At 43.7% G+C, this 11,242-nt stretch overlaps 1 long non-coding RNA gene across 1 annotated transcript; it reads right to left on the reverse strand.

Moving 5' to 3' along the window:
* Positions 1–3,854: 3,854 nt before the first annotated feature.
* Positions 3,855–9,996, reverse strand: LOC132520360 (uncharacterized). Its single transcript, XR_009540531.1, has 2 exons — positions 9,797–9,996; positions 3,855–7,108 (listed from the first exon to the last, which is right to left on the reverse strand). It is a non-coding gene; the product is annotated as an uncharacterized LOC132520360 (long non-coding RNA).
* Positions 9,997–11,242: the final 1,246 nt, after the last annotated feature.

Here is an 11,242-nt window from a genome sequence, read left to right on the forward strand (position 1 = left end):
ATATAACAATTGTAAATATTTATGCACCCAACATAGGAGCACCTCAATACACAAGGCAAATGCTAATAGCCATAAAAGGAGAAATCGAGAGTAACACAATAATAGTAGCAGACTTAAACACCCCACTTTCACTAACGGAAAGATAATCCAAAATGAAAAGAAATAAGGAAACACAAGCTTTAAATGATATATTAAACATGATGGACTTAATTGATATTTATAGGACATTCCATCCAAAAACAACAGAATACACTTTCTTCTCAAGTGCTCATGGAACATTCTCCAGGATAGATCATATCTTGGGTCACATTTCAAGCTTGGTAAATTTAAGTAAACTGAAATTGTATCAAGTGTCTTTTTGACCACAACATTATGAGACTAGATATCAATTCCAGGAAAAAATCTGTAAAAAATACAAACACATGGAAGGTAAACAATACACTACTAAATAACCAAGAGATCATTGAAGAAATCAAAGAGGAAATTTAAAAATACCTAGAGACAAGTGACAATGAAAAGACAACAACCCAAAACCTATGGGATGCAGCAAAAGCAGTTCTAAGAGGGAAGTTTATAGCAATACAATCTTACCTGAAGAAACAAGAAAAGTATCAAATAAACAACCTAACCTTACACCTAAAGCAATTAGAGAAAGAAGAACAAAAATCCCCCAAAGTTAGCAGAAGGAAAGAAATCCTAAATATCAGATCAGAAATCAATGAAAAAGAAATAAAGGAAATGATAGCAAAGATCAATAAAACTAAAAGCTGGGTCTTTGAGAAGATAAAACAAAATTGATAAACCAGTAGCCAGACTCATCAAAAAAAAAGAAAAAGGGGGAGAAGACTCAAATCAATAGAATTAGAAATGAAAAAGGAGAAGTAACAACTGACACTGCAGAAATATAAAGGATCATGAGAGGTTACTACAAGCAACTCTATGCAAATAAAATGGACAACCTGGAAGAAATGGACAAATTCTTAGAAAAGCACAATGTTCCAAGACTGAACCAGGAAGAAATAGAAAATATAAACAGACCAATCACAATCATTGAAATTGAAACTGTGATTAAAAATCTTCCAACAAACAAAAGCCAAGGACCAGATGGCTTCACAGACGAATTCTATCAAACATTTAGAGAAGAGCTAACACCTATCCTTCTCAAACTCTTCCAAAATATAGCAGAGGGAGGAACACTCCCAAACTCATTCTACGAGGCCACCATCACGTTGATAACAAAACCAGACAAGGATGTCACAAAGAAAGAAAACTACAGGCCAATATCACTGATGAACATAGATGCAAAAATCCTCAACAAGATACTAGCAAAGAGAATCCAACAGCACATTAAAAGGATCATACACCATGATCAAGTGGGGTTTATCCCAGGAATGCAAGGATTCTTCAAATCAATCAATACTCAAATTAATCAATGTGATACACCATATTAACAAATTGAAGGATAAAAACCATATGATAATCTCAATAGATGCAGAAAAACTTTTGACAAAATTCAACACCCATTTATGATAAAAACCATCCAGAAAGTAAGCAGAGAGGGAACTTACCTCAACGTAATAAAGGCCATATATGACAAACCCACAGCCAACATCATTCTCAATGGTGAAACACTGAAACCATTTCCACTAAGATCAAGAAGAAGACAAGGTTGCCCACTCTCACCATTATTATTCAACATAGTTTTGGAAGTTTTAGCTACAGCAATCAGAGAAGTAAAAGGAATCCAAATCAGAAAAGAAGAAGTAAAACTTTCACTTTTTGCAGATGACATGATATTATACATAGAGAATCCTAAAGATGTTACCAGAAAACTACTAGGAGTAATCAATAAATCTGGTAAAGTAGCAGGATACAAAATTAATGCACAGAAGTCTCTTGCATTCATATACACTAATGATGAAAAATCTGAAAGAGAAATTAAGGAAACACTCCCATTTACCATTGCAACAAAAAGAATAAAATGCCTAGGAATAAACCTATGTAAGGAGACAAAAGACCTGTACACAGAAAACTATAAGACACTGATGAAAGAAATTAAAGATGATACAAACAGATGGAGAGATATACCATGTTCTTGGATTGGAATAATCAACATTGTGAAAATGACTCTACTACCCAAAGCAATCTACAGATTCAATGCAATCCCTATCAAACTACCAATGGCATTTTCCACAGAACTGGAACAAAAAATTTCACAATTTGTATGGAAACACAAAAGACCCGAAGATTGCCAAAGCAATCTTGAGAAAGAAAAATGGAGGTGGAGGAATCAAGCTCTCTGACTTCAGACTATACTACAAAGCTACAGTAATCAAGATAGTATGGTACTGGCACAAAAAAAGAAATATAGATCCATGGAACAGGATAGAAAGCCCAGAGATAAACCCACACACGTATGGTCACCTTATCTTTGATAAAGGAGGCCACAATATAAAATGGAGAAAAAGCAGCATCTTCAGTAAGTGAGGCTGGGGAAACTGGACAGGTACATGTAAAAGAATGAAATTAGAACACTCTCTAACACCATACAAAAAAATAAACTCAAAATGGATTAAAAACCTAAATGTAAGGCCAGACACTGTAAAAGTCTTAGAGGAAAACATAAGCAGAACATTCTATGACATAAATCACAGAAAGATCCTTTTTGACCCATCTCTAGAGAAATAGAAATAAAAACAAAAATAAACAAACGGGACCTAATGAAACTTAAAACCTTTTGCACAGCAAAGGAAACCATAAACAAGACGAAAAGACAACCCTCAGAATGGGAGAAAATAGTTGCAAATGAATCAACAGACAAAGGATTAATCTCCAAAATATATAAACAGCCCGTGCAGCTCAATATTAAAAAAATTAACAACCCAATCCAAAAATGGGAAGAAGGCCTAAATAGACATTTCTCCAAAGAAGACACACAGATGGCCAAGAAGCACATGAAAAGCTGCTCAACATCACTAATTATTAGAGAAATGCAAATCAAAACTACAATGAGGTATCATCTCACACCAGTTAGAATGGGCCTCATCAGAAAATCTACAAATGACAAATGCTGGAGAGGGTGTGGAGAAAAGGGAACCCTCTTGCACTGTTGGTGGGAATGTAAATTGATACAGCCACTATGGAGAACAGTATGGAGGTTCCTTAAAATACTACAAATAGAAGTAACATACGACCCAGCAATCCCACTACTGGGCATATACCCTGAGAAAACCATAATTCAAAAAGAGTCATGTACCACAATGTTCATTGAAGCAGTATTTACAATAGCAGGACATGGAAGTAACCTAAGTGTCCATCGACAGATGAATGGATAAAGAAGATGTGGCACATATGTACAATGGAATACTACTCAGCCATAAAAAGAAATAAAACTGAATTATTTGTAGTGAGGTGGGTGGACCTAGAGACTGTCATACAGAGTGAAGTAAGTCAGAAAGTGTAAAACAAATACTGTATGCTAACACATATATATGGAATCTAAAAAAAAAAAGGTTCTGAAGAACCTAGGGGCAAGGCAGGAATACAGACGCAGACATAGAGAATGGACTTGAGGACACAGGGAGGGGGAAGTGTAAGTTGGGACAAAGTGAGAGAATGGCATGGACATATATACACTACCAAATGTAAAATAGATAGCTAGTGGGAAGCAGCTGCATAGCACAGGGAGATCAGCTCGGTGTTTTGTGTCCACCTAGAGGAGTGGGATAGGGAGGGTGTGAGGGAGATGCAACATGGAGGGGATATGGGGATATATGTATACGTACAGTGATTCACTTTGTTATACAGGAGAAACTAACACAACATTGTAAAGCAATTATACTCCAGTAAAGATGTTTAAAAGAATAACGTTTTTATTATGATAAAACATACATAACATGAAATTTAACATTTAACCATTTTCAAAAACACAGTTCACTAGCATTAAGTACATTTACGTTATTGTACAACCATCATCACTACCCATCTGCAGAATCTTTTCATCTTCTCAAACTGAAACTTGGTACCCATTAAACAATCACTCCCGTCCCCTCCTCTCCCCAGCCTCTGGCAAGCACTATCCTATATACTGTCTCTATGAATTTGGCTTCCCTAGGCACCTCATGTAAGTGGAATCATACAATATTTGTCCATTTGTGACTGGCTTATTTCACTAAGGATAATGTCTTCAGGTTCATCCATGTTATAGCATGGATCAGAATTTCCTTCCTTTTTTAGACTGAATAATATACTCCATCGTATGGATGGACCACATTTTGTTTATCTATTCATCCATCGATGGACATCTGGGTTGTTTCCACCTTTTAGCTATTGTGAATAACGCTGCTGTACCTATGGATACACAAATATCTATTCAAATCCTGGCTTTCAAACCTCTTGGGTATACATGCAGAAGTGGAATTGCTGGTATTCCTGTGTTTAATTTTTTGAGGAACCACAGTAATAATTATTTAAAAACTTAGATGATCATTTTGATGACCCAGACGTTCACATCTCCCAGTGCTTATACCCTTGTGTGTCCCCTCCCACATTAACTGTGGGACAGGCCTGTCACTGCTTTGACTGATAAAATATAGACAAAACAATGCTATACCAATTCCAAAACTGGACCTTAATTGATCTGGTAGCTTCTACTGCCTTCCTTTTGGAAGGCTTCCTCTTGGCACAGTCCTACTTAGAACTTAGCCACCATGCCATGGGACAGTCCAAGTGGTCACCTAGAAAGGCCCACATGGAGAAGAACCAAGTGCCCCAGGTTACAGCCCCACCTGAGCTCCCAGTCAAGCACCAACTGATTCCAGATGCCCAGGCATCTCAAACATTTCAATTTCAGCTGAGCTCCTGGTCAGTGCTTCAGCTGATTATAGTTACCCACTGTCCCAGCTAATCCTACTTGGAGCAGAAGAACCACCCCATGAAAGATAATATATTGTTGTTTTAAGCCACTAAGTTTTGAGGTGATTTGTTATGCAGCATTAGCTAGCTGAAACAAAAACCCTTTCAAATGTTTTAGAGCAAGAGCAAAATGCATTATACCTAATGTAAGATTTGGTTAGAATTTAAGATATTTGATATAGAGTGAAATAGGCCCAGAGCCTTCAAAGAACTTAAATATCCTAGGCACTAACAAACAAACAAGTAAAAAGATGCAAAGCAGCTGGTAGGAGATGGGTCCCTAGAACCAACAGCCACAGCAGGAATTTTATAGCTGCTGTGGTTGTTGTTGTTTTGATTGAGTTAAAGGCTTGGCTGGCCCAGATCAGCATGCCAGTTAGCTGCTATCATCCTTATACTAAAGAAGGCAGCTGGGGATTTTTCCTCCTATGTGGCTTGGCATATGGCTTTCGGGGGATTTGAACTCTTAATTCCAAGCTTCCTTTTCCCCAGAAATTACCATGCAGCTGAGAGATAAGAAGGAATTCAGTCAAGACTGTTCTCAGATTCCCATAAGCACAGAAAATAAACAGCCCGAACTTGAAGCCTTGAAAGCTGTGGCTGAGATGGGGCTCACTCACCTGGGCCCTGAGTCTCTGGCCCTCTCTCACTGCCAGACACTACAAGGAAAGCAGCTTCTGCCTTGCTCTGTTCTCCCAAGCTGGGGCCCCATGACCCAGACCTGCAGGAACGGTCCTGGTCTTAGGCAGGAAGAATGGTGGGCAGCGGTTCACTCAATATTCAATAATGTATACTGAGCACATACTATGTGCCAGGCAGGCACTATGCTGGGCACTGGGCATATGTTGGCAAATAAAATAGACGTGGTCCTTCCTGTCATGGAGACTGCGGCTCGGTGGAGGAGACAGATGACAAACACACAAGGACAATACAAGTGCTGCATTTGTTCATGCCTCAGGGGCCCTTTGCATGGTTTCATCTTTTTTTTTTAATATTTGTCTGTGCTGGCTCTTAGTTGTACCATGTGGAATCTAGTTCCCCAGCCAGGGATCGAACTTGGACCCCCTGTATTGGGAGCTCAGGGTATTAACTACTGGACCACCAGGGAAGTCCCTGATTTTGTCTTTTTTTTTTAATTAATTAATTAATTTCTTTATTTATTTTTGGCTGTGTTGGGTCTTTGCTGTTTCGCGCAGGCTTTTCTCTAGTTGTGGCGAGTGGGGGCTACTCTTTGTTGTGGTGCACAGGCTTCTGATCACCGTGGCTTCTCTTGTTCTGGAGCACGGGCTCTAGGTGCGTGGGTTTCAGTAGTTGTGGCGCACGGGCTTAGTTGCTCCATGGCATGTGGGATCTTCCCGGACCAGGGATCGAACTCATGTCCCCTGCATTGGCAGGCGGATTCTTAACCACTATGCCACCAGTGAAGTCCCCGATTTCGTCTTCTTGATGTTACTCTTTATTCTACTACATTTGTCATTGGGTGTCAGCTTAAACATAACGTCCTCACCTTCCTTGCTGCCCACTCACCCTGACCCTCTCAGATTGTATTAGGTGTCCTTCCAGTGTGTTCCTCTGCCCAGCTCCATACAATCTGAGAGGGTCACGGTGGGGGGCTGCCTGAAGGTGGCATTCTCCATGTTGAATGTTAATGGACAGAGGAATGGAATGGGTGTGGGTGGGCAGAAAAGACAGCAAGGGTACAGGCGCAGAGGGGAGAAACATCTTGAACAGTCAGAGAACAAGAAGCCACTGGGGGGTGGGGAGGATAGAGGGGGAACGAGGAAGGGGGTGAGGTTAGCCTGGCAGTAGGACCCATTTGGTACACCACTGGACCCCAGTTTTGATGATTAGACCCTCTCCTGTTCCTTCTATCCTCCCGTCTCCGCATCCCACCCAGGACCTAGTAACCTGCTGTGTGACAGCCAGGATCCAGATTCACGATGAACAGGTGAGCAGTTTTGTCGCTGTTGGTCATTTCTTTGGGAAGAATTTTTTGACTACCTTGGAGAGTCTGAAGGTAAGCATTTTTCTCTTATGCTTCTTTTTGCCCCTGGTAACAGCGAGCTTTTAAAAAGTCAGCATATGTCCATGAACTTTGAAGAACTGCAGCAAGGAATCCAGGAAATTCCATTGTTTGGACAACGGGCAAGGAAGGCAGCTTCCTCCCGGGAGCAGGCAGCACTTGCACCCAACCCTGCAATTAGATGGAAGGACAGACAGCCAGTTAGAGGAGGAGATTAGCATTTAACAGAACCTGGGTTTTTTCTGGATTATTAGAAACCTTGGAGACCCAAATTTTGCTTTCCCCTTCCACAGTGAAAACTCGAATACTTCTTGTGGTTTCATCTGCTTTGTTAATTTAAAAACTTGGCCACTAAAATAGGATCCGTGATGCTGTAAAACCTGAAAGGGCGATTTTGGAAGAAGCGCTGCAGTGGTAGATTTCCAGTTACCCTCCCAGGCTGCTCACCAAGGGGCAAACTAAGTTACTTTTAACATGAACTGCTCAGCAAGAAATGTTTTGCCCACATTTAAACCCATACTCAGAGTCCCCTGTAGTCTTCAAATCTGTCTGTCATGCTGGATTTACACACACTCGCATCGTGGGGGCCTGGAGACTTGGAGGCACGGTGCTTCAGGAGGCCAGGATGGGGGCAAGTGCTACCGAGACATTGTGGAGAGGGGGGCAGGGGGACCTCAGATGAGTGTGCCGCATCCCTGTCATGTGCTGCCCCTTCAGTTGCCTGGGGCTTGGGGTCTGAGGGGAAGGGGCAAAGAGCAGCCAGAGAGGGCAGGATTAATGCCAGGATCGTAGCCATCAGAAAGGGCAAAAAGCCACTTTGGGCCCACAGTGACATGACCCTCAAGGCTGAAGACAAGTTCTGGGATGAAAAGGAAGTGAGAGAGGTTGATTTTACAGTAGGGTTGCCAGATTTAGCAAATTAAAATACAGAATTCTCAGTTAAATTTAAATTTCAGACAAAAAGATTACTTTAGTATAAGTATATCCCAAGTGTTGCATGGGATATACTTATACTAAAATTTTTTTCATTGTCTAACTGAAATTTTAATGTAACTGGATGTCCTGCAATTAATCTTCCTTGTATGTCTCCAGCCCACCAGTCCCTCCACCTGATGTCCCAGCCCACCCCTGTCCCTGGTGTTTTCTTTCCCCTTTCCTCCTCTCTGGCCCTCCTTCTTCCTCTCATTCTTCCCCAGTGATGCAAGAGAGGATCTGAAAACAGGTCCCAAATAACTGGAGCTCATTCAATACTGATATATTCTCTTGCTTCCATTTGCATGTTTACTTCTTTGTGGCTGTCCAAAGTTTAAAGACTTTATTTCCTGCTAGAATTACCCCAAGCAATATACAACAGAGGAGGGGAGATATAGGGACAACTGCTTTAATAATTCAAGCAGCCTCTTCTGAAGTGCTGGAGAGTGTAAACTGTTCACACCAGGCCCCCTACTTTGTTGGCACATCCTTGGAGAAATCCAGCTAGCAGTCTCCAGATCCAATGGTTGCCACCCAAGCCTGCGGCCACTCAGGTACTTTCATCTGGGGAACAGGAAGAAACGGAAAACAGGGGGGATAGGAGGCAGAGACAAAGCACCCAACTATTGCAGGGTGAGATCCAGGATCATTGTAATTGCATTTATGTGAGTGTCAGAGTTTGCATGTGCGGTGGTAGGTTGTAGGTGGTATTGGGGAAAACTTATCAACACAGAAGCTGACGATAGGTACTGGCGACCTAAACTAACGAGAAAATTAAATGAGTTTGATTATGTCGCAATAACTCTTATTATAGTCATTTTGGTGAGCCTTCTACCATGGATGCCTAATTACCATATGGTGTCATAATACTTATGTGTATATATGCCTTAAATTAACTTTGTTATAAAGTGTAATTTGATTGCAACAGGAGATTCAACATGTGTTGAATTGAGCCTTTGGAGTTTGTTACTCATGCAGGATGGAGCTCTCCTGCTCTGAGAAATTCAGCGCAGCTATGGGCTGAGTCATGGTGAGAAGGCCGCCTTGGAAATGGCTCCCAATGACCCTCCACTTCCCAGCATTCATGCCTTTTGTAACTGCCCCCTCCAGGGTACAGTGGGCCTAGTGACTCGTTTCTAACAAATAGAATACAACAAAAGTGATGGGATGGCACTTCTGAAACTGGTGTAAAATGCCTGTGCCTTCTTGCAGTCCCTCACTCTCTCTTACTCTGGGAAAAGCCAGCTGCCGTGTCATAAGCTGCCCTGTGGAGACGCCTACATGCCTGGACCCCAGCGAGGCCTCTGACCAACAGCCAGTGAGAACCTGAGACTTGCCAACAGCCAGGGAGTGAGCTTAGAAGAGGATCCACCCCCAGTTGAGCCTTGAGATGCAGGCAGCCCTCGTGGAACCTTCATGCAATCTTGTGAGAAGCTCCAAACCAAAGGCATCCTGACCCACAGAAACTGAGATCATCTTTACTACTAATAATAATTCATTAATATTAAATGTTGGTTGTTTTACACTGCTCAACTTTGGGGTAATTTGTATGCAGCAACAGATAAAAGAAGACGGTCACTTCCTGAGGACTGCACTTCTGTGGTATGTCACTGAGAGAGTGGTGAAAAGTCTAACGGTTGTATCTGACAGTGCAGACCCAGCAGCTGATGAGGACGCTAGTGTGGGTGGTGATGCGCGGCTGGGGGCTGGGAAGGAAGAAAGACATGGAGGCTGGTGCTTTACTGCATCAACATTGCCAAGTTCTCAGGAGCTCTAGAAATGCTCCTACCTGTCGCTAAACATTCCTGAAATGCTGCTATCATAACTCTGATTCCTGTTTGCAAACTGAATATCCCATCACCCGCCAGGACCCGGAAATGCGCTTACCTCTCCCTTTGATTTGTGTTCTTGGCCAGGTCCCAGGCCACTCCTGTCTGAGGCTCCTCGGATGTGGACTCTTTAGGAAAGGATGCCCCGTTATTCAACGCTCTCAGTCTCTTGGCTCCAAGTCTTCCCTTCTGTCCTCAGCAGTGAGATGCTGGGGCTGGGGCTCCGCGGGCCAAACCCGGCTTTATCAGCCTCGCGCTGCCGGGGTCTGCCGACAGGGGGCGGTAGAGCGCGCTGCAGGGCTGGAGGTGGCGGGGCTGCTCCCTCCGCTTCCTCCCGGTTCCTGCTCGCACCAACCCAGCCTCACTGGCTCGCCCCATCTGCGCCAGTCCCCGTGGCAGCAGCTGAATCCAGTCTGCAGTTTCCTCGACACTCGCAGAGCCAGCTTCCTGGGGCCCCTCGGAGGCACCATCACCCGCTGAGCAGCACCTACTCCTCGGAGATTGGAGTCCCAGCCACCAGATCCCTCCTCCGAGTTTCTAAGTTTGCGTAATTTCAGTCTCTCCGTTTATCTTGCGTCCCCCCAGCTTGGGGGGGCCGCTGCTTCCCAGATGCTGCCTCCGTGATACTTTAGACTTCTGCTTGGCCTCTGCAGTTACCTCGTTAACAAGTCTTGCTCTTGCATCCTCTCTGTTATAAAAACAAGCTGCTTTGATTTCTGTCTCCTGCTTGTGCCCTGGCTGACACAGGGGTTCCTGCGCCACTCCTGGCCTCTGGCCAGCTTCCCATCTTACTCTTCCAAAAAGAGCTTCCCCCCGGGCCGTGCACAGCCAGCCCTCCAAGGGAGTCCCCCTGACATGTGTACCCCGGGCTGCTGTCATCACCCCAGTCCCAGCCCTGCCCTCAGGGGAGAGACGGGGGAGGTGCAGACCAGAGACCGGCTAGGCTCAGAGCCAGTGGCAAAGGGGGAGGGGAGGGGGGAGGTCAGTGCAAAGAAGCGGGAGCGCAGCTCCGGAAGTGCTGGTGCCCAGTATGTCCAGCCTCAGCTGGAGTCACAGGTAACAGCAGAGAGCAGGGGAAGGTGAGAAGCAGCGCTGGCCGCCGGTCTGGGAACCGTGGGGAACTCTGACTCATCAGCTGCTAGCTGTTTCTGCCTGCTTAAGGGGCACCTCCATGGCTGGCCATGTCCCTTCTTTCAAAGGGCAGGGAATTCCCTGGTGGTCCAGTGGTTAGGACTCTGCACTTTCACTGCCGAGGATGCTGGTTCAATCCCTGGTGGGGAACTAAGATTACAGGGCCAAAAAAACAAAACAAAAGGCAGTGTTACAAGCCTCCAACTGACAGGTGGCCCTGAGGCCATTAAAGGACTGTATTTCGTAATATTGTTGTGTGAGTTAGGGGACCCTTTTATAACACAATTGCTTAGGAGGGGAGGCCAGAATATAAACTTAAATTTAGATGTAAAACTCATTCTGTCAGGCAATTTCTAAGCAGGAAAACAGAACC

Source organism: Lagenorhynchus albirostris, chromosome 5 (assembly GCF_949774975.1).
Source record: "Lagenorhynchus albirostris chromosome 5, mLagAlb1.1, whole genome shotgun sequence".
In the NCBI taxonomy this organism is placed as follows: Eukaryota; Metazoa; Chordata; class Mammalia; order Artiodactyla; family Delphinidae; genus Lagenorhynchus; species Lagenorhynchus albirostris.